Source organism: Oncorhynchus clarkii, chromosome 5 (genome assembly GCF_045791955.1).
Source record: "Oncorhynchus clarkii lewisi isolate Uvic-CL-2024 chromosome 5, UVic_Ocla_1.0, whole genome shotgun sequence".
Taxonomy (NCBI): Eukaryota; Metazoa; Chordata; class Actinopteri; order Salmoniformes; family Salmonidae; genus Oncorhynchus; species Oncorhynchus clarkii.
In genome coordinates this window covers 1003828-1027682 of record NC_092151.1, presented here as the reverse complement: position 1 = coordinate 1027682, position 23855 = coordinate 1003828, and the positions used below count along the sequence as shown (strand labels likewise).

At 48.1% G+C, this 23855-nt stretch overlaps 1 protein-coding gene across 1 annotated transcript in view; it reads right to left on the bottom strand.

Moving 5' to 3' along the window:
- Positions 1 to 21507, bottom strand: part of LOC139408249 (ciliary neurotrophic factor receptor subunit alpha-like) — a 447111-nt gene extending 425604 nt beyond the window's left edge. Inside the window, exon 1 of the mRNA XM_071151924.1 lies at positions 21327 to 21507. The gene's annotated coding sequence lies outside the window, so the exon portion shown is untranslated. The remainder of the gene's footprint in view (positions 1 to 21326) is intronic.
- Between the last annotated feature and the right edge of the window lie 2348 nt (positions 21508 to 23855).

The following is a 23855-nucleotide window of genomic DNA, read 5'->3' as shown; positions in this document are numbered from 1 at the left end:
TGACGCTTGGCATTCAGGCCAAAGAGTTCAATCTTGGTGTCATCAGACCAGAGAATCTTGTTTCTCATTGTCAGAGTATTTAGGTGCCTTTTGGAAAACTCCATGCGAGCTGTAAAGTGTCTTTTTTTTGAGGAGTGGCTTCCGTCTGGCCACTTTAACATGAAGGCTTGATTGTCCATTTGGAAGGTTCTCCCAATTCCACAAAGGAACTCTGTAGCTCGATCAGAGTGACCATTGGGTTCTTGGGCACCTCCCTGAATAAGGATCTTCTCCCCCGATTGCTCAGTTTGGCTGGGCAGCCAGCTCTAGCAAAAGTCTTGGTGGTTCCAAACTTCTTCCATTTAAGACTAATGGAGGCCTCTGTGTTCTTGGGGACCTTGAATGCTGCAGAAATGTGCCTTTCCCAGATCTGTGCCTCAACTCAATCCTGTCTCTGAGCTCTACGGACAATTCCTTCGACTTCATGACTTGATTTTAGCTCTGATATGCATTGTCAACTGTGGGACCTTACATAGACAGGTTTGTTCCTTTCCAAATCATGTCCAATCATTTGAATTTACCACAATGGACTCCAATCAAGTTGTCGAAACATCTCAAGGATGATCAATGGAAATAGGATGGACCTGAGCTCAATTTCGATTCTCATAGCAAAGGGTCTGAATACTTATGTAAATAAGTTGGGGATTTCTAAAAATGTGTTTGCACTTTGGAGTATTTTTAGCATTATAGGGTTTTATGGGCCTCGCTACTTTTATAGCCTCACTACAGTTATTTTTCACTGTCTTTTTACTGTTGTTTTTATTTCTTTACTTACCTACTGTTCACCTAATATATATATATATATATATATATTTTAATTGCACTGTGGGTGTAACGGCCGTTGGTGGTGGAAGAAGGTGAGGACCAATGCGCAGCGTGGTAAGTGTCCATCTTATTAATTAAGTAAATGAACACTGAATAAAAACAACAACGTGAACGAACGGAACCGAAGCAGTTCTGTCTGGTGCAAATACAAACACTCAACAGAAAAACCCACAACTCAAGGGTGAAAACAGGCTGCCTAAGTATGGTTCTCAATCAGGGACAACGATTGACAGCTGCCTCTGATTGAGAACGATACCAGGCCAAACACAGAAATACCAAATCATAGAAAAACGAACATAGACAACCCACCCAACTCACGTCCTGACCAACTAAAACAAAGACATAACAAAATAACTAAGGTCAGAACGTGATAGTTGGTTAGAGCCTGTAGTCAAGAGGTCTGAATACTTCAAAATGCAATGTATAGGCATGTTTTTAAATGATGACAAATCATTCATTATAAAACGGTTTGCTTGGATAATCGATGCTGATTGGATGAGTGCAGGCACATTCTCCTACATCAGAATATCTGATGATATTATAAGCTGCTGTCTGAAACATCACTTGTATTTATCTCAACAAGACAAATCTTCAAACGTGGCAGGGATAAACAAGGATCACCTCCAGTGCTCGGTTGTCTCCACCAAGATTGTCCCAAAACATTTTGATTGGCTGGTTTAAAGTATTAATCTTTTCAAATTCAAATATTTGAAATAGCTCTTTGTTGACTTTTGTTGGGTGCTATTATCCTCCATCAGCACCAGCCTGTAACCTACCTGCCCTAATCTCTCTCCTGGCCCCTTACACTAAGTCTGAATTTGTACTGCTTGGTGGTAACTGAGTAACTGAGTAACTGAGCTAAATGACTACCGCCCCGTAGCACTCACTTCCGTCATTATGAAGTGCTTTGAGAGACTAGTCAAGGACCATATCACCTCCACCCTACCTGACACCCTAGACCCACTCCAATTTGCTTACCGCCCCAATAGGTCCACTGACGACGCAATCGCCATCACACTGCACACTGCCCTATCCCATTTGGACAAGAGGAATACCTATGTAAGAATGCTGTTCATCGACTACAGCTCAGCATTTTACACCATAGTACCCTCCAAACTCGTCATCAAGATCGAGACCCTGGGTCTCGACCCCACCCTGTGCAATTGGGTCCTGGACTTCCTGACGGGCCGCCCCCAGGTGGTGAGGGTAGGTAACAACATCTCCACCCCGCTGATCCTCAACACTGGGTCCCCACAACGGTGCGTTCTCAGCCCTCTCCTGTACTCCCTGTTCAACCACGACTGCGTGGCCATGCACGCCTCCAACTCAATCATCAAGTTTATGGACGACACTAGACTAGTAGGCTTGATTACCAACAATGACGAGATGGCCTACAGGGAGGAGGTGAGGGTCCTCGGAGTGTGGTGTCAGGAAAATAACCTCACACTCAACGTCAACAAAACAAAGGAGATGATCGTCGACTTCAGGAAACAGCAGAGGGAGCAGCCCCCTATCTACATTGATGGGACAGTAGTGGAGAGGGTGGAAAGTTTTAAGTTCCTCGGCGTACACATCACGGACAAACTGAAATCGTCCACGCACACAGACAGCGTGGTGGAGAAGAGGCTGAAGAAATTCGGCTTGTCACCAAAAACACTGCTCCGCCCATAACCTCAGGGCTCTCCAGAGGGTAGTGAGGTCTGCACAACGTATCACCGGGTGCAAACTATCTCTCCTCCAGGACACCTACACCACCCGATGTCACAGGAAGGCCAAAAATATAATCAATGACAACAACCACCCGAGCCACTGCCTGTTCACACCGATATCATCCAGAAGGCGTGGTCAGTACAGGTGCATCAAAGCTGGGACCGAGAGACTGAAAAACAGCTTCTATCTCAAGGCCATCAGACTGTTAAACAGTCATCACTAACATTGAGTGGCTGCTGCCAACATACTGACTTAACTCTAGCTACTTTAATAATGTTTACATACCCTATATTACTCATTTCATATGTATATACGGTACTCTATACCATCTACTGCATCTTGCTTATGCCGTTCGGCCATCACTCATTCCTATACTGTATTTTTATCTACATATTCGTATTCATTCCTTTACACTTAGTTGTTGGTAGTTGTTGTGAAATTGTTAGGTTAGATTACTTGTTAGATATTACTGCACAGTCGGAACTAGAAGCCCAAGCATTTCGCTACACTCACATTAACATCTGCTAACCATGTGTATGTGACAAATAAAATTTGATTTGATTTGACCTAAACTGGGACATGCTTAAACCACCTGCCCAAGTCCTAAAGCAATGGGAATCTTTCTCAGATTATTACCAATGTATGACACCAAACACCCAGAAAAGACTACTCTCCTCAAAGTTATCCTCACAAATAATACTGATAGGTATCAGTCTGGTGTTTTCTGTAATGACCTTAGTGATCACTGTTTTACAGACTGTGTTTGTAATGGCTGCTCAGTGAAACAACCTGTCCTGATTTGTCATAGACGCATGCTAAAAAACTTTAATGAGCAAGCCTTCCTTCATGAACTGGCCTCTCTGTAAATCGGGACAGAATTAACTTGATCCCCTCTGTCGAAGACGCTTGGACCTTCTTTTTTGATATTTTCAGTGGGATTGTTAACAAACACGCCCCCATAATGAAAATGAGAACTAATAACAGGTTCAGCCCCTGGTTCGACCGTGATCTTAGAGAGTTACTCAACCTCAAGAAGTGCATTTGGCGAAAGGCTCGGCACAAGCATACTTAAGCTGACTGGCTCTCAATAAGGCAAATGAGAAATAAGTGAACTAAGGCTATCCGGAAGGCCAAAGTTAGTTACTTTAAGGAGCAGTACTCTGTAGCACTCTCTGTAGGTCTAACCCCAAGAAGTTCTGGAAAACGGTTAAAGACCTGGAGAATAAACCCTCCTCCTCACATCTGCACATGTCCCTTAATGTTGATGACGTGGTTGTTACTGACAAGAAGCACATGGCTGAGCTCTTTAATCACCACTTCATTAAGTCAGGATTCCTATTTGACTCAGCCATGCCTCCTTGTCCGTCCAACATTTGAGAGCTCCTGTGCTACCACCGAAGCATACTCCTGGGCTACAATATCCGGACCCCTTCTACAGCCGGTATGGGGCATGGAACCCCGCAGATCCCCTAAGACTGGAATACCGACATATTCAGCCCGAGGACTCCAACAGGCCCCTCAGGCGCGACGCCCGCTGAAGGCCCATTATGCTAACCAGCTAGGCCTGCTAGCTACCTAGAGCTACTTGGAACCCTACTAATTCCACGACCGGTCTATCGACGTCACCTCATGAAGAGGCAAAAACAGACTTAACCCCATCGCGACGTCCCTCAAAGGCTAACTTTCTAGCCCCTGCTATCTGCTTGCTTGCTAACACGGCCTGCTAACTGCTAGCCTGCCCCGGTCTACTAACTGCTAGCTTGTTTAGCCCCGGCCTAACTGTCTGAATCGCCGTGTCCCCAGCCAGCCCAACCACACACTGGACCCATATTTATTTTATTTTCATTTCGATTTTTTAAATTCGATTATACCTTCCGGTAACCTGCCTCACCCAATGTGATATTGAATTTTTTATTTTAGAATACATTCAAGAACCTCCAGAAGCTAACCAGCTAATTAGCTACAAGCTGTTTAGTCATTGTTAGCCACTGCTAGCGGCTTTTACCTTCTGCACAGCCAGCCCTGGTTTTAGCCTGGATAATACTCGCCAGTCTACCAGTATCGAACTGTCTCTCCACAACAACGCCGGATTCCTGCCGTAATTCCTGGACCACTACTTCTGATCTTCACAGCTAGCTTGCACCCAGTACCGAAGCTATCTCTGAGGCCCACCTCCCGGCCTACTCAGCTGTTCACCCGAACCCCACTCATACACGGCTAGAGCTCAATACTCCACTGGATCCTTGCTGTAAACTCTGGACCTTGGCTAACGCCACTGCCACGAAGCTAGCACCAGTTAGCCGTGAGCCAGGCCCATCTCCCTGCTAGCAAACTAAATTCTACAATACCTCTTTCGCCATCTGGCTTGGATACTCTGTCGACATGGCCCCCGCCGCACCACCATGACTGGTCTGCCGACGAATACTCCATCCGCAGTGCCTTCAACTGGCCTCCGTCTGAGACCCCCCTACCACCCCCGGGCTACTAACTTTAAACACTGTGTCGCCCGCGTGATAGCGTAGAGGCGGCTTCCCTGTTCCATCTACTGCTGCCCCCTGGACGCTATGATCACTTGGCTACATAGCTGATGCCTGCTCGACTGTCCATTAATCACGGTACTCCATTCTGTTTATTTATTTTTTAATCTGTCGGCCCCAGCCGCAAACTCAGGCTCTGTGTGTATTTAATCCGACCCTCTCTGCCTAGTCATCGCCATTTTACCTGCTGTTGTTGTGTTAGCTGACTAGCTGGTGTTTTAGCTAGCTCTCCCAATCAAGACCTACGATTACTTTATGCTTCGCTGTATGTCTCTCTCAAATATCAATATGCCTTGTATGCTGTTGTTCAGGTTAGTTATCATTGTTTTAGTTTACAATGGAGCCCCTAGTTCCACTCCTCACACCTCTGATACCTCCTTTGTCCCACCTCCCACACATGCGGTGACCTCACCCATTACAACCAGCATGTCCAGAGATACTACCTCTCTTATCATCACCCAGTGCCTGGGCTTACCCCCGCTGAACCCGCACACCACCATACCCGTTTGCACATTATTCCCTGAATCTATTCTACCACGCCCAGAAATCTGCTCCTTGTATTCCTTGTCCCCAACGCTCTAGGTGACCAGTTTTGATAGCCTTTAGCCGCACCCTCATCCTACTCCTCCATTCCTCGGGTGACGTGGAGGTTAACCTAGGCCCTGCATGTCCCCAGGCACCCTCATTTGTTGACTTCTGTGATCGAAAAAGCCTTGGTTTCATGCATCTCAACATCAGAAGCCTCCCCCCCTAAGTTTGTTTTACTCACTGTTATAGCACACTCTGCCAACCCTGATGTCCTTGCCGTGTCTGAATCCTGGCTTAGGAAGGCCACCAAAAATTCTGAGATTTCCATACCCAACAATAACACTTTCCGTCAAGATAGAACTGCCAAAGGGGGAAGAGTTGCAATCTACTGCAGAGATAGCCTGCAAAGTTATCTCATACTTTCCAGGTCTATGCCCAAACAGTTCGAAATTCAAATTTTAAAAATCAATCTCTCCAGAAATAAGTCTCTCACTGTTGCCGCCTGCTACCGACCCCCCTCAGTTCCCAGCTGTGCCCTGGACACCATCTGTGAATTGATCACCCCCCATCTAGCTTCAGAGTGTGTTCTGTTAGGTGACCTAAACTGGGATATGCTTAACACCCCGGCAGTCCTACAATCTAAGCTAGATGCCCTCAATCTCACACAAATCATCAAGGAACCCACCAGGTACAACCCTAAATCCGTAAACATGGGCACCCTAATTGACATTATCCTGACCAACTTGCCCTCCAAATACACCTCTGCTGTCTTCAATCAGGATCTCAGCGACCACTGCCTCATTGCCTGTATCCGCTACGGTGACCACCCCTCATCATTGTCAAACGTTTCCTAAAACACTTCTGCGAGAAGGCCTTTCTAATCGATCTGTCCTGGGTATCCTGGAAGGATATTGACCTCATCCCGTCAGTTGAGGATGCCTGGTCCTTCTTTCAAAGTAACTTCCTCACCATCTTAGACAAGCATGCTCTGTTCAAAAAATGCAGAACTAAGAACAGATACAGCCCTTGGGTCACTCCAGACCTGACTGCCATCGACCAGCACAAAAACATCCTGTGGCGGACTGCAATAGCATCTAAATAGTCCCCACGATATGCAACTGTTCAGGGAAGTCAGGAACCAATACACGCAGTCAGGCAGGAAAGCAAAGGCCAGCTTTTTCAAGCAGAAATTTGCATCCTGTAGCTCTAACTCCAAAAAGTTCTGGGACACTGTAAAGTCCATGGAGAAAAGAGCACCTCCTCCCACCTGCCCACTGCACTGAGGCTAGGTAACACGGTCCCCACCGATAAATCAATGATAATCGAAAACTTAAACGGCTTGCCATGCCTTCCTCCTCGCTACTCCAGCCTCGGCCAAACCCCCCCCCCCCAGGTAGCAGATGTTCTGAAAGAGCTTCAAAACGTGGACCCATACAAATCAGCTGGGCTTGACAATCTGGACCCTCTATTTCTGAAACTGTCCGCCGCCATTGTCGCAACCCCTATTACCAGCCTGTTCAACCTCTCCTTTGTATCATCTGAGATCCCCAAGGATTGGAAAGATGCCGCGGTCATCCCCCTCTTCAAAGGGGGAGACACCCTGGACCCAAACTGTTACAGACCTATATCCATCCTGCCCTGCCTATCTAAGGTCTTTGAAAACCAAGTCAACAAACAGATCACTGACCATCTCAAATCCCACCGTACCTTCTCTGCTGTGCAATCCGGTTTCCGAGCCGGTCACGGGTTCACCTCAGCCATGCTCAAGTTACTAAACGATATCATAACCGCCATCGATAAAATACAGTACTGTGCTGCCGTCTTCATCGACCTGGCCAAGGCTTTCGACTCTGTCAATCACCATATTCTTATCGGCAGACTCAGTAGCCTCGGTTTTTCTAATGACTGCCTTGCCTGGTTCACCAACTACTTTGCAGACAGAGTTCAGTGTGTCAAATAGGAGGGCATGTTGTCCGGTCCTCTGGCAGTCTCTATGGGGGTACCACAGGGTTAAATTCTCGGGCCGACTCTTTTCTCTGTATATATCAATGATGTTGCTCTTGCTGCGGGCGATTCCCTGATCCACCTCTACGCAGACGACACCATTCTGTATACGTCTGGCCCTTCCTTGGACACTGTGCTATCTAACCTCCAAACGAGCTTCAATGCCATACAGCACTCCTTTCATGGCCTCCAACTGCTCTTAAACGCTAGTAAAACCAAATGCATGCTTTTCAACCGTTCGCTGCCTGCAACCGCACGCCCGACTAGCAATACCAACCTGGATGGTTCCGACCTAGAATATGTGGACATCTATAAGTACCTAGGTGTCTGGCTAGACTGCAAACTCTCCTTCCAGACTCATATCAAACATCTCCAATCCAAAATCAAACCTAGAGTCGGCTTTCTATTCCGCAACAAAGCCTCCTTCACTCACGCCGCAAAACTTACCCTAGTAAAACTGACTATCCTACCGATCCTCGACTTCGGCGATGTCATCTACAAAATAGCTTCCAATACTCTACTCAGCAAACTGGATGCAGTCTATCACAGTGCCATCCGTTTTGTTACTAAAGCACCTTATACCACCCACCACTGCGACCTGTATGCTCTAGTCGGCTGGCCCTCGCTACATGTTCATCGCCAGACCCACTGACTCCAGGTCATCTACAAGTCTACGCTAGGTAAAGCTCCGCCTTATCTCAGTTCACTGGTCACGAAGGCAACACCCACTTTCTCCAGCAGGTGTATCTCACTGATCATCCCTAAAGCCAACACCTCATTTGGCCTCCTTTCCTTCCAGTTCTCTGCTTCCTGCGACTGGAACAAATTGCAAAAATCTCTGAAGTTGCAGACCTTTATCTCCCTCACCAACTTTAAACATCTGCTATCTGAGCAGCTAACCGATCGCTGCAGCTGTACATAGTCCATCGGTAAATAGCCCACACAATTTACCTACCTCATCCCCATACTGTTTATATTTATTTACTTTTCTGCTCTTTTGCACACCAGTATCTCTACCTGTACATGACCATCTGATCATGTATCACTCCAGTGTTAATCTGCTAAATTGTAATTACTTGCTACTATGGCCTATTTATTGCTTTACCTCCTCATGCCTTTTGCACACAATGTATATAGATTATTTTTTTCTACTGTGTTATTGACTTGTTAATTGTTTACTCCATGTGTAACTCTGTGTTGTCTGTTCACACTGCTATGCTTTATCTTGGCAGGTCGCAGTTGCAAATGAGAACTTGTTCTCAACTGGCCTACCTGGTTAAATAAAGGTGTTCTGAACTAGCCTACCTGGTTAAATAAAGGCGTTCTGAACTAGCCTCCCTGGTTAAATAAAGGTGTTCTGAACTAGCCTACCTGGTTAAATAAAGGTGAAATAAAAAAAATATTAAAAAAATCTCTTCATTCAAAGAATCATGGACACTCTTACTGATAGTAAGAACTATGGTTAAATAAAGGTGTTCTGAACTAGCCTACCTCTCCCCCATCTCTCTCCAAAGAATCATGGACACTCTTACTGATAGTGGTGGTTGCTTTGTGTGATGTATTGTTGTCTCTACCTTCTTGCCCTTTGTGCTGTTGTCTGTGCCCAATAATGTTTGTACCATGTTTTGTGCTTCTACCATGTTGTGTTGCTACCATGATGTTGTCATGTTCTGTTGCTACCATGTTGTTGTCATGTTTCTGTACAGCACTTTGAGATATCAGCTGATGTACGAAGGGCTATATAAATACATATGATTTGATTTTGATTTGATTTGATGTTGTGTTGCTACCATGCTGTTGTGATGTTGTTTTGCTACCATGTTGTTGTGATGTTGTGTTGCTACCATGTTGTTGTGATGTTGTGTTGCTACCATGTTGTTGTGATGTTGTGTTGCTACCATGTTGTTGTCATGTTGTGTTGCTACCATGTTGTTGTCATGTTGTGTTGCTACCATGTTGTTGTCATGTTGTGTTGCTACCATGTTGTTGTCATGTTGTGTTGCTACCATGTTGTTGTCATGTTGTGTTGCTACCATGTTGTTGTCATGTTCTGTTGCTACCATGTTGTTGTCATGTTGTGTTGCTACCATGTTGTTGTCATGTTCTGTTGCTACCATGTTGTTGTCATGTTGTGTTGCTACCATGTTGTTGTCATGTTCTGTTGCTACCATGTTGTTGTCATGTTGTGTTGCTACCATGTTGTTGTCATGTTCTGTTGCTACCATGTTGTTGTCATGTTCTGTTGCTACCATGTTGTTGTGATGTTGTGTTGCTACCATGTTGTTGTCATGTTCTGTTGCTACCATGATGTTGTCATGTTGTGCTGCTACCATGTTGTTGTCATGTTCTGTTGCTACCATGATGTTGTCATGTTGTGCTGCTACCATGTTGTTGTCATGTTGTGTTGCTACCATGTTGTTGTCATGTGTTGCTGCCTTGCTATATTGTTGTCTAAGGTCTCTCTTTATGTTGTGTTGTCTCTTTTGTTTTGTCCTGCACATATATTTGATGTATTTATTTTTAATCCCAGCCCCCGTTCCCCCAGTAGGCCTTTTTCGTAGTCCGTCATTGTAAATAAGAAGTTGTTCTTAAGTTAAATTAAGGTTAAATAAAATAAAATCAATTAAACAATGTATAGTGACAGCCTAACTCAGACTTGGGGAAATATGAGAGGAGATAAAATATACTATAGAAATGTGTTGGTCATCAGACAGCAGAGAGAGAAGAGTGAGCCAGTCCCTTCATGAGCTTGTGAGACAACTCAGAGACACACTCACAGCTCAGCATCAGTTCCTCTGCCTCTTTTCAGAACCAGCTGATTGAAGACACACAACTCTTCTCTCTGAGCTGTCCTGGTCTACAAAATCTCTCCCCTCTCTCCCCCCTCTCTCCTCTCTCTCTGATCATAACTAAATCCCCCCCCCTCTCTCCTCTCTCTGATCACTCCTAAATCTCTCTCCCCTCTCCCCCTCTCGTATCTCTCTGATCGCTCCTAAATCTCTCCCACTCTCTCCTCTCTCTCTGATCATTCCTAAATCTCACCCCCCCTCTCACCTCTCTCTCTGATCATTCCTAAATCTCTCTCCCCTCTCCCCCGCTCCTCTCTCTGATCCCTCCTATCTCTCTCCCCTCTCCCTCTCTCCTCTCTCTCTGATCCCTCCTAACTCTCTCCCCTCTCCCCACTCTCTCCTCTCTCTCTGATCCCTCCCATCTCTCTCCTCTCTCCCCCTCTCGTATCTCTCTGATCCCTCCTAACTCTCTCTCCCCCTCTCGTATCTCTCTGATCCCTCCTAACTCTCTCTCCCCCTCTCGTATCTCTCTGATCCCTCCTAACTTTCTCTCCCCCTCTCGTATCTCTCTGATCCCTCCTAACTCTCTCTCCCCCTCTCGAATCTCTCTGATCCCTCCTAACTCTCTCTCCCCCTCTCGTATCTCTCTGATCCCTCCTAACTTTCTCTCCCCCTCTCGTATCTCTCTGATCCCTCCTAACTCTCTCTCCCCCTCTCGAATCTCTCTGATCCCTCCTAACTCTCTCTCTCCCTCTCGTATCTCTCTGATCCCTCCTAACTCTCTCTCCCCCTCTCGTATCTCTCTGATCCCTCCTAACTTTCTCTCCCCCTCTCGTATCGCTCTGATCCCTCCTAACTCTCTCTCCCTCTCGTATCTCTCTGATCCCTCCTAACTCTCTCTCCCCCTCTCGTATCTCTCTGATCCCTCCTATCTCTCTCCCCTCTCCCCCTCTCCTCTCTCTCTGATCCCTCCTATCTCTCTCATCTCTCCCCCTCTCCTCTCTCTCCTCTCTCTCTGATCCCTCCTATCTCTCTCCCTTCTCCCCCTCTCCTCTCTCTCTGATCCCTCCTAACCCTCTCCCCCCTCTCTCCTCTTTCTCTGAACCCCTAACTCTCTCCCCTCTCCTCTCTCTCTGATTCCTCCTAACTATCTCCCCTCTCCCCCTCTCGTATCTCTCTAATCCCTCCCCACTCTCTCCTCTCTCTCTGATCACTGATAAATCTCTCTCCCCCTCTCGTATCTCTCTGATCCCTCCTATCTCTCCCCCCTCTCCCCTCTCTCCTCTTTCTCTGAACCCCTAACTCTCTCCCCTCTCCTCTCTCTCTGATTCCTCCTAGCTATCTCCCCTCTCCCCCTCTCGTATCTCTCTAATCCCTCCCCACTCTCTCCTCTCTCTCTGATCACTGATAAATCTCTCTCCCCCTCTCGTATCTCTCTGATCCCTCCTATCTCTCCCCCCTCTCCCCTCTCTCCTCTCTCTCTGATCCCTCCTAACTCTCTCTTCCCCTCTAGTATCTCTCTGATCCCTCCTATCTCTCTCCCATCTCCCCCTCCCATCTCTCTCTGATCCCTCCTATCTCTCTCCCCTCTCCCCCTCTCATCTCCCTCTGATCCCTGCTATCTCTCTCCTCTCTCCCCCTCTCCTCTCTCTCCTCTCTCTCTGATCCCTCCTATCTCTCTCCCCTCTCCCCCTCTCATCTCTCTCTGATTCCTCCTATCTCTCTCCCCTCTCCCCCTCTCATCTCTCTCTGATCCTTCCTATCTCTCTCCCCTCTCGCCCTCTCCTCTCTCTCTGGTCCCTCCTATCTCTTGCCTCTCTCCCCCTCTCCCCCCTCTCCTCTCTCTCTGATCCCTCCTATCTCTCTCCCATCTCCCCCTCTCATCTCTCTCCTCTCTCTGATCCCTCCAATCTCTCTCTCTCCCCCTCTCCTCTCTCCCCTCTCCTCTCTCTCTGATGCCTCATATCTCTCTCACCTCTCCCCCTCTCCTCTCTCTCCTCTCTCTGATCACTCCTAACTCTCTCTCCCCTCTCCTCTCTCTCTGATCACTCCTAACTCTCTCTCTCCCCTCTCCTCTCTCTCTGATCCCTCCTATCTCTCTCACCTCTCCCCCTCTCCTCCGTCTCCTCTCTCTCTGATCCCTCCTATCTCTCCCCTCTCATCTCTCTCTGATCCCTCCTATCTCTCTCCCCTCTCCCCCTCTCATCTCTCTCCGATACCTCCTATCTCTCTCCCCTCTCCCCCTCTCATCTCTCTCTGATCCCTCCTATCGCTCTCCCCTCTCTCCTCTCTCTCTGATCCCTCCTATCTCTCCCCTCTCCCCCTCTCCTCTCTCTCTGATCCCTCCTATCTCTCTCATCTCTCCCCCTCTCCTCTCTCTCCTCTCTCTCTGATCCCTCCTATCTCTCTCCCTTCTCCCCCTCTCCTCTCTCTGATCCCTCCTAACCCTCTCCCCCCTCTCTCCTCTTTCTCTGAACCCCTAACTCTCTCCCCTCTCCTCTCTCTCTGATTCCTCCTAACTATCTCCCCTCTCCCCCTCTCGTATCTCTCTAATCCCTCCCCACTCTCTCCTCTCTCTCTGATCCCTCCTAACTCTCTCTCCCCCTCTCGTATCTCTCTGATCCCTCCTATCTCTCTCCCCTCTCCCCCTCTCCTCTCTCTCTGATCCCTCCTATCTCTCTCATCTCTCCCCCTCTCCTCTCTCTCCTCTCTCTCTGATCCCTCCTATCTCTCTCCCTTCTCCCCCTCTCCTCTCTCTCTGATCCCTCCTAACCCTCTCCCCCCTCTCTCCTCTTTCTCTGAACCCCTAACTCTCTCCCCTCTCCTCTCTCTCTGATTCCTCCTAACTATCTCCCCTCTCCCCCTCTCGTATCTCTCTAATCCCTCCCCACTCTCTCCTCTCTCTCTGATCACTGATAAATCTCTCTCCCCCTCTCGTATCTCTCTGATCCCTCCTATCTCTCCCCCCTCTCCCCTCTCTCCTCTTTCTCTGAACCCCTAACTCTCTCCCCTCTCCTCTCTCTCTGATTCCTCCTAACTATCTCCCCTCTCCCCCTCTCGTATCTCTCTAATCCCTCCCCACTCTCTCCTCTCTCTCTGATCACTGATAAATCTCTCTCCCCCTCTCGTATCTCTCTGATCCCTCCTATCTCTCCCCCCTCTCCCCTCTCTCCTCTCTCTCTGATCCCTCCTAACTCTCTCTCCCCCTCTAGTATCTCTCTGATCCCTCCTATCTCTCTCCCATCTCCCCCTCCCATCTATCTCTGATCCCTCCTATCTCTCTCCCCTCTCCCCCTCTCATCTCCCTCTGATCCCTGCTATCTCTCTCCTCTCTCCCCCTCTCCTCTCTCTCCTCTCTCTCTGATCCCTCCTATCTCTCTCCCCTCTCCCCCTCTCATCTCTCTCTGATTCCTCCTATCTCTCTCCCCTCTCCCCCTCTCATCTCTCTCTGATCCTTCCTATCTCTCTCCCCTCTCGCCCTCTCCTCTCTCTCTGGTCCCTCCTATCTCTTGCCTCTCTCCCCCTCTCCCCCCTCTCCTCTCTCTCTGATCCCTCCTATCTCTCTCCCCTCTCCCCCTCTCCTCTCTCTCCTCTCTCTGATCCCTCCAAACTCTCTCTCTCCCCCTCTCCTCTCTCCCCTCTCCTCTCTCTCTGATGCCTCATATCTCTCTCACCTCTCCCCCTCTCCTCTCTCTCCTCTCTCTGATCACTCCTAACTCTCTCTCCCCTCTCCTCTCTCTCTGATCACTCCTAACTCTCTCTCTCCCCTCTCCTCTCTCTCTGATCCCTCCTATCTCTCTCACCTCTCCCCCTCTCCTCCGTCTCCTCTCTCTCTGATCCCTCCTATCTCTCCCCTCTCATCTCTCTCTGATCCCTCCTATCTCTCTCCCCTCTCCCCCTCTCATCTCTCTCCGATACCTCCTATCTCTCTCCCCTCTCCCCCTCTCATCTCTCTCTGATCCCTCCTATCGCTCTCCCCTCTCTCCTCTCTCTCTGATCCCTCCTATCTCTCCCCTCTCCCCCTCTCCTCTCTCTCTGATCCCTCCTATCTCTCTCATCTCTCCCCCTCTCCTCTCTCTCCTCTCTCTCTGATCCCTCCTATCTCTCTCCCTTCTCCCCCTCTCCTCTCTCTCTGATCCCTCCTAACCCTCTCCCCCCTCTCTCCTCTTTCTCTGAACCCCTAACTCTCTCCCCTCTCCTCTCTCTCTGATTCCTCCTAACTATCTCCCCTCTCCCCCTCTCGTATCTCTCTAATCCCTCCCCACTCTCTCCTCTCTCTCTGATCACTGATAAATCTCTCTCCCCCTCTCGTATCTCTGTGATCCCTCCTATCTCTCCCCCCTCTCCCCTCTCTCCTCTCTCTCTGATCCCTCCTAACTCTCTCTCCCCCTCTAGTATCTCTCTGATCCCTCCTATCTCTCTCCCATCTCCCCCTCCCATCTCTCTCTGATCCCTCCTATCTCTCTCCCCTCTCCCCCTCTCATCTCCCTCTGATCCCTGCTATCTCTCTCCTCTCTCCCCCTCTCCTCTCTCTCCTCTCTCTCTGATCCCTCCTATCTCTCTCCCCTCTCCCCCTCTCATCTCTCTCTGATTCCTCCTATCTCTCTCCCCTCTCCCCCTCTCATCTCTCTCTGATCCTTCCTATCTCTCTCCCCTCTCGCCCTCTCCTCTCTCTCTGGTCCCTCCTATCTCTTGCCTCTCTCCCCCTCTCCCCCCTCTCCTCTCTCTCTGATCCCTCCTATCTCTCTCCCCTCTCCCCCTCTCCTCTCTCTCCTCTCTCTGATCCCTCCAAACTCTCTCTCTCCCCCTCTCCTCTCTCCCCTCTCCTCTCTCTCTGATGCCTCATATCTCTCTCACCTCTCCCCCTCTCCTCTCTCTCCTCTCTCTGATCACTCCTAACTCTCTCTCCCCTCTCCTCTCTCTCTGATCACTCCTAACTCTCTCTCTCCCCTCTCCTCTCTCTCTGATCCCTCCTATCTCTCTCACCTCTCCCCCTCTCCTCCGTCTCCTCTCTCTCTGATCCCTCCTATCTCTCCCCTCTCATCTCTCTCTGATCCCTCCTATCTCTCTCCCCTCTCCCCCTCTCATCTCTCTCCGATACCTCCTATCTCTCTCCCCTCTCCCCCTCTCATCTCTCTCTGATCCCTCCTATCGCTCTCCCCTCTCTCCTCTCTCTCTGATCCCTCCTATCTCTCCCCTCTCCCCCTCTCCTCTCTCTCTGATCCCTCCTATCTCTCTCATCTCTCCCCCTCTCCTCTCTCTCCTCTCTCTCTGATCCCTCCTATCTCTCTCCCTTCTCCCCCTCTCCTCTCTCTCTGATCCCTCCTAACCCTCTCCCCCCTCTCTCCTCTTTCTCTGAACCCCTAACTCTCTCCCCTCTCCTCTCTCTCTGATTCCTCCTAACTATCTCCCCTCTCCCCCTCTCGTATCTCTCTAATCCCTCCCCACTCTCTCCTCTCTCTCTGATCACTGATAAATCTCTCTCCCCCTCTCGTATCTCTGTGATCCCTCCTATCTCTCCCCCCTCTCCCCTCTCTCCTCTCTCTCTGATCCCTCCTAACTCTCTCTCCCCCTCTAGTATCTCTCTGATCCCTCCTATCTCTCTCCCATCTCCCCCTCCCATCTCTCTCTGATCCCTCCTATCTCTCTCCCCTCTCCCCCTCTCATCTCCCTCTGATCCCTGCTATCTCTCTCCTCTCTCCCCCTCTCCTCTCTCTCCTCTCTCTCTGATCCCTCCTATCTCTCTCCCCTCTCCCCCTCTCATCTCTCTCTGATTCCTCCTATCTCTCTCCCCTCTCCCCCTCTCATCTCTCTCTGATCCGTCCTATCTCTCTCCCCTCTCGCCCTCTCCTCTCTCTCTGGTCCCTCCTATCTCTTGCCTCTCTCCCCCTCTCCCCCCTCTCCTCTCTCTCTGATCCCTCCTATCTCTCTCCCCTCTCCCCCTCTCCTCTCTCTTCTGTCTCTGATCCCTCCAAACTCTCTCTCTCCCCCTCTCCTCTCTCCCCTCTCCTCTCTCTCTGATGCCTCATATCTCTCTCACCTCTCCCCCTCTCCTCTCTCTCCTCTCTCTGATCACTCCTAACTCTCTCTCCCCTCTCCTCTCTCTCTGATCACTCCTAACTCTCTCTCTCACCTCTCCTCTCTCTCTGATCCCTCCTATCTCTCTCACCTCTCCCCCTCTCCTCCGTCTCCTCTCTCTCTGATCCCTCCTATCTCTCCCCTCTCCTCTCTCTCTGATCACTCCTATCTCTCTCCCCTCTCCCCCTCTCATCTCTCTCCGATACCTCCTATCTCTCTCCCCTCTCCCCCTCTCATCTCTCTCTGATCCCTCCTATCGCTCTCCCCTCTCTCCTCTCTCTCTGATCCCTCCTATCTCTCCCCTCTCCCCCTCTCCTCTCTCTGATCCCTCCTATATCTCTCCCCTCTCATCTCTCTCCGATCCCTCCTATCTCTCTCCCCTCTCCCCTTCTCTCTCTGATCCCTCCTATCTCTCTCCCCTCTCCCCCTCTCATCGCTCTCTGATCCCTCCTATCGCTCTCCCCTCTCTCCTTTCTCTCTGATCACTCCTAACTCTCTCCCCTCTCCTCTCTCTCTGATCCCTCCTATCTCTCTCACCTCTCCCCCTCTCCTCCGTCTCCTCTCTCTCTGATCCCTCCTATCTCTCCCCTCTCCCCCTCTCATCTCTCTCTGATCCCTCCTATCTCTCTCCCCTCTCCCCCTCTCCTCTCTCTGATCCCTCCTATCTCTCTCCCCTCTCCCCCTCTCATCTCTCTCCGATCCCTCCTATCTCTCTCCCCTCTCCCCCTCTCCTCTCTCTGATCCCTCCTATCTCTCTCCCCTCTCCCCCTCTCCTCTCTCTGATCCCTCCTAACTCTCTCTCTCCCCCTCTCCTCTCTCTCCCCTCTCTCCTCTCTCTCTGATCCCTCCTATCTCTCCCCCATCTCCTCTCTCTCTGATCCCTCCTATCTCTCTCCCCTCTCTCCCTCTCCTCTCTCTCCTCTCTCTGATCCCTCCTAACTCTCTCTCTCCCCCTCTCCTCTCTCTCCTCTCTCTCTGATCCCTCCTAACTCTCTCCTCTCTCCTCTCTCTCTGATCCCTCCTATCTCTCTCCCCTCTCCCCCTCTCCTCTCTCTCCTCTCTCTCAGATCACTCCTAACTCTCTCTCCCCCTCTCCTCTCTCTCCCCTCTCTCCTCTATCTCTGATCCCTCCTATCTCTCCCCCTCTCCTCTCTCTCGGATCCCTCCTATCTCTCTCCCCTCTCTCCCTCTCCTCTCTCTCCTCTCTCTGATCCCTCCTAACTCTCTCTCTCCCCCTCTCCTCTCTCTCTGATCCCTCCTAACTCTCTCCTCTCTCCTCTCTCTCTGATCCCTCCTATCTCTCTCCCCCTCTCTCCTCTTTCTGATCCCTCCTATCTCTCCCCCCCCCTCTCCTCTCTCTCTGAACCCTCCTATCTCTCTCCCCCTCTCATCTCTCTCTTATCCATCTTAACTCTGACATCTGGTTCAGGATGTTGATCCAGAGGGTAAATATGTTAAGGGAGATATAATAACATTTGGATTTCATTTTGTTGAACTTTTTCAATCATGCACACATTTGGGAGGTGGAACTAGAATATGATAAAGACCTGGGCTCCGATCAAACCTTAGAAAAAGATCTGGTCTCCATTCACATGTTAGACAAAGACCTGGGCTCCAATCACATGTTAGACCAAGCCCTGGGCTCCTATCACATCCTAGAAAAATACCTGGGCTCCAATCACATCTTAGAAAAAGATCTGAGCTCCAATCACATGTTAGACAAAGACCTGGGCTCCAATCACATCTTAGTTGGGAGGTGGGAGGTAGCATCTCTATTCAAAATCTGATGGTTGACCCTCTAATCAATATCTGATGGTAGCATCTCTAATCAATATCTGATGGTAGCATCTCTATTCATTATCTGATGGTAGCATCTCTATTCAATATCTGATGATAGCATCTCTATTCAATATCTGATGGTAGCATCTCTATTCAATATCTGATGGTAGCATCTCGATTCAATATCTGATGGTAGCATCTCTATTCAATATCTGATGGTAGCATCTCTATTCAATATCTGATGGTAGCATATCTATTCAATATCTGATGGTAGCATCTCTATTCAATATCTGATGGTAGCATATCTATTCAATATCTGATGGTAGCATCTCTAATCAATATTTGATGGTAGCATCTCTAATCTATATCTGATGGTAGCATCTCTATTCAATATCTGATTGTAGCATCTCTATTCAATATCTGATTGTAGCATATCTATTCGATATCTGATGGTAGCATCTCTAATCAATATCTGATGGTAGCATCTCTAATCAATATCTGATGGTAGCATCTCTATTCAATATCTGATGGTAGCATATCTATTCAATATCTGATGGTAGCATATCTATTCAATATCTGATGGTAGCACCTCTATTCAATATATGATGGTAGCATCTCTAATCAAATTCTGATGGTAGCACCTCTATTCAATATCGGATGGTAGCATATCTATTCAATATCTGATGATAGCATCTCTAATCAATATCTGATGGTAGCATCTCTAATCATTATCTGATGGTAGCATCTCTAATCAATATCTGATGGTAGCATATCTATTCGATATCTGATGGTAGCATCTCTATTAGCCTAGTGGTTAGAGCATTGGACTAGTAACCAGAAGGTTGCAAGTTCAAACCCCCGAGCTGACAAGGTACAAATCTGTCATTCTGCCCCTGAACAGGCAGTTAACCCACTGTTCCTAGGCCGTCATTGAAAATAAGTATTTGTTCTTAACTGACTTGCCTAGTTAAATAAAGGTAAAAATTCAATATCTGATGGTAGCATCTCGATTCAATATCTGATGGTAGCACCTCTATTCAATATCTGATTGTAGCATCTGTTGTTGAATATGAGTCACTGTATTTCAGTTACTATATTTCTGGTGTTGTATATCCGTTACTGTATATCTAGTGTTGTATATCAGTTACTGTATTTGAGATACTGTATTGCTGGTGTTGTATGTCAGTTACTGTATATCTGGTGTTGTATATCAGTTACTGTATATCTGGTGTTGTATATCAGTTACTGTATATCTAGGTTGTATATCAGTTACTGTATATCTGGTGTTTTATATCAGTTACTGTATTTATGGTGTTGTATATCTGATATATAACACCAGATATACAGTAACGGAAATACAGTAACTGATTTTCAACACCAGATTTACAGTAACTGATATACTACACCAGATATACAATAACTGATATACAGTAACTGTTATACTATTCCAGATATACAATAACTGATATACAGTAACTGATATACAACCCCAGATATACAGTAACTGATATACCACGCCAGATATACAGTAACTGATATGCAACACCAGATTTACAGTAACTGATATACAACACCAGATATACATTAACTGATATACAGTAACTGATATACAGTAACTGATATACCACGCCAGATATACAGTAACTGATATGCAACACCAGATTTACAGTAACTGATATACAACACCAGATAAACATTAACTGATATACAGTAACTGATATACAACACCAGATATACAATAACTGATATACAGTAACTGATATACAACACCAGATATACAGTAACTGATATACAAAAACAGAGGAAGAGACAAAGGGATTTCTACTAAAACGAATCAATCAGAGGAGGATAATGGTTCCATGCTGGATCATTTACAAGGGTCAGCCTGTCCCCTGACCTCTGCCATGGGCCACACATTGGAATCCTCAGCTAATTGTCTGTCCAGTGTCACTTATTTCAATGCCCTCCACTCTCTCCCTAATTCCTGTCTTTCTCTCTCTCTCCTAGCGCTCTCACCCCGGCTCCCTCCTCTCTCTATCTCCTAGCGCTCTCACCCCGGCTCCCTCCTCTCTCTCTCTCCTAGCGCTCTCACCCCGGCTCCCTCCTCTCTCTTTCTCCTAGCGCTCTCACCCCGGCTCCCTCCTCTCTCTCTCTCCTAGCGCTCTCACCCCGGCTCCCTCCTCTCTCTCTCTCCTAGCGCTCTCACCCCGGCTCCCTCCTCTCTCTCTCTCCTAGCGCTCTCACCCCGGCTCCCTTCTCTCTCTCTCTCCTAGCGCTCTCACCCCGGCTCCCTCCTCTCTCTCTCTCCTAGCGCTCTCACCCCGGCTCCCTCCTCTCTCTCTCTCCTAGCGCTCTCACCCCGGCTCCCTCCTCTCTCTCTCCTAGCGCTCTCACCCCGGCTCCCTTCTCTCTCTCTCTCTTCTAGCGCTCTCACCCCGGCTCCCTCCTCTCTCTATCTCCTAGCGCTCTCACCCCGGCTCCGTCCTCTCTCTATCTCCTAGCGCTCTCACCCCGGCTCCGTCCTCTCTCTATCTCCTAGCGCTCTCACCCCGGCTCCTTCCTCTCTCTATCTCCTAGCGCTCTCACCCCGGCTCCCTCCTCTCTCTCTCTCTCTCCCTTTGCAGAGCATCTACTTTGTAACAGCGTGGCCAGAGAGAGAGAGGGAACTGTATTTTTTTTAGAACGAGTGGGCAGCTGAGCAAAGTGCATTTCATTAATAGCAGGTCCATGATGCAACACAACTGTTTCCATCTGAATACATTCAATAGATCACTGAGGGTCAGCATGTGTTTGAATTAATGAGACCATAGATGATTACTGAGGATCAGTATGTGTTTGAATGAAAGCCCCAGATAAAGCTACAGCATAGAAATAGTAGTTCCATATGATCCAAGCAGCAATCCACTGTCCTTCCATCCATTCTGAACTATTCAAGTCATCTGATTATGAAGAAGACAGACATTCATATTTCTCCGTCAATTCTCCAACACACCGACAGATTCAGCAGAACCACACACCAATGAAAGCAGGTACTCACTTTAAATATTTTGCGCTCTCCTCTCGTGCACTCTCGCTATCCTGTTCCTCGTTCCTCTGTATTAATGACACTGTGTGTTTCTCCAATCCAGAAAGTTGCTGTAGGGTTAAAAGGTTGGTTGATGTGTGAGCAGGACGAGGTGAGCTTTTTGTGTCTCTCTGTCAGTGTCTGGCTCTGTACTGGCTGAGGAGACTAAAGCATTTAAAAAACTCCCCATGTGACAAGCCCCGGCAGAGAGAGCGAGAGAGAGAGAAAGAGAGAGAGAGAGAGAGAGAGAGAGAGAGAGAGAGAGAGAGAGAGAGAGAGAGAGAGAGAGAGGCAGGAAAACATTAGCTTCACACTGCCTCTCTGTGAGGACACAGCACCCCCTAGCCATCACTCACCTTACTGCAGGAACAGAGAGGGCGAGAGAGAGAGCTACCTATATCCCCCCACTAGAATCCCTATACTTTAATGAAGACAGCATCTCCATCCTGGAGGGGGAAATGAAACATTTCCAGGCCCAGGGACATGTACCCGTCTGTGGAGACCTAAATGCCAGAACCGGACAAGAACCTGACACCCTCAGCACACAGGGGGACAAACACCTGCCTGGAGGTGACATCATTCCCTCCCACATATGCCCCCCTAGGCACAACTATGACAACATAACCAACAAAAACGGGTCACAACTCCTGCATCTCTGTCGCATGCTGGGTATGTACATAGTCAATGGTAGGCTTCGAGGGGACTCCTACGGTAGGTACACCTATAGCTCATCTCTTGTAAGTAGTACTGTAGAGTACTTTATCACCAAACTCAACACAGAGTCTCTCAGAGTGTTCACAGTCAGCCCACTGACACCCCTATGAGATCACAGCAAAATCACAGTCTACCTGAACATAGCAATATTCAATCATGAGACATCATAACGAAAGGAACTGGAAAATACTAAGAAATAGGCATTAACAAATTCAATCCCTTTCCGACAACTTCCTGGACATAACGTTCCACTGTAATAGTGAATGTGTAAACTTGGCAGTAGAAAATCTAAACAGTGTATTTGACCTCTCAGCTTCCTTATCAAATATAAAATGGCCGTGGAAGAAATGGCAGCAGTTTTACAGCGCCCAACCAATTGTGCTATTATGTGTTTCATTTCCTTATTTGTAACTTATTTTGTACATAATGTTTTATATGCAAAAAAGAGCTTCTGGATATCAGGACAGCGATCACTCACCTCGGATTAGACAAAGAGCTTCTGGATATCAGGACAGCGATCACTCACCTCGGATTAGACAAAGAGCTTCTGGATATCAGGACAGTGATCACTCACCTCGGATTAGACAAAGAGCTTCTGGATGTCAAGGCAGCGATCACTCACCTCGGATTAGACAAAGAGCTTCAGGATATCAGGACAGCGATCACTCACCTCGGATTAGACAAAGAGCTTCTGGATATCAGGACAGCGATCACTCACCTCGGATTAGACAAAGAGCTTCTGGATATCAGGACAGCGATCACTCACCTCGGATTAGACAAAGAGCTTCTGGATGTCAAGGCAGCGATCACTCACCTCGGATTAGACAAAGAGCTTCAGGATATCAGGACAGCGATCACTCACCTCAGATTAGACAAAGAGCTTCTGGATGTCAAGACAGCGATCACTCACATTGGATTAGACAAGAGCTTCTGGATATCAGGACAGTGATCACTCACATTGGATTAGACAAAGAGCTTCTGGAATCAGGACAGCAATCACTCACCTCGGATTAGACAAAGAGCTTCTGGATATCAGGACAGCGATCACTCACCTCGGATCAGACAAAGAGCTTCTGGATATCAGGACAGCAATCACTCACCTCGGATTAGACAGAGATTTTTTCTTCAACAAGCAGGATGCACAGGACATATTACAAACACCCGACAGGGCCAACATCCCAGTTATTGGCAAGAGGAAGAGACACAGGTACAGGGGGACAGAGCGGGGTGCTTCGTAAGAAAGGCGAGTGGGAAAGCTGCCTTTACCTACAATGTTACATGCAATCATTGGACAGTAAATTAGACGAGGTAAGATCACGAATATTCTACCAACGGGACATCAAAAACTGTAACATCTTATGTTTCACGGAATCGTGGCTGAATGACGACATGGATATTCAGCTAGCGGGATATACGCTGCACCGGCTAGATAGTCTGTGCATATTTGTAAACATCAGCTGGTGCATGAAATCTAAGGAAGTCTCTAGATTTTGCTACCCTGAAGTAGAGTATCTCCATAAACTCCATACCACACTATTTATGAAGAGGGTTTTCATCTATACTTTTCGTGGCTGTTTATTTACCACCACAGACGGATGCTGGCACTAAGACCGCACTGTCAGCTGTATAAGGAAATAAGCAAACAGGAAACCACTCACCCAGTGGCGGCGCTCCTAGTGGCCGGAGACTTTAATGCAGGGAAACTTAAATCAGTTCTACCTAATGTCTATCAACGTGTTAAATGTGCAACCAGAGCTTCCCAGTGACACGAGCCTACCAGATGAGCTA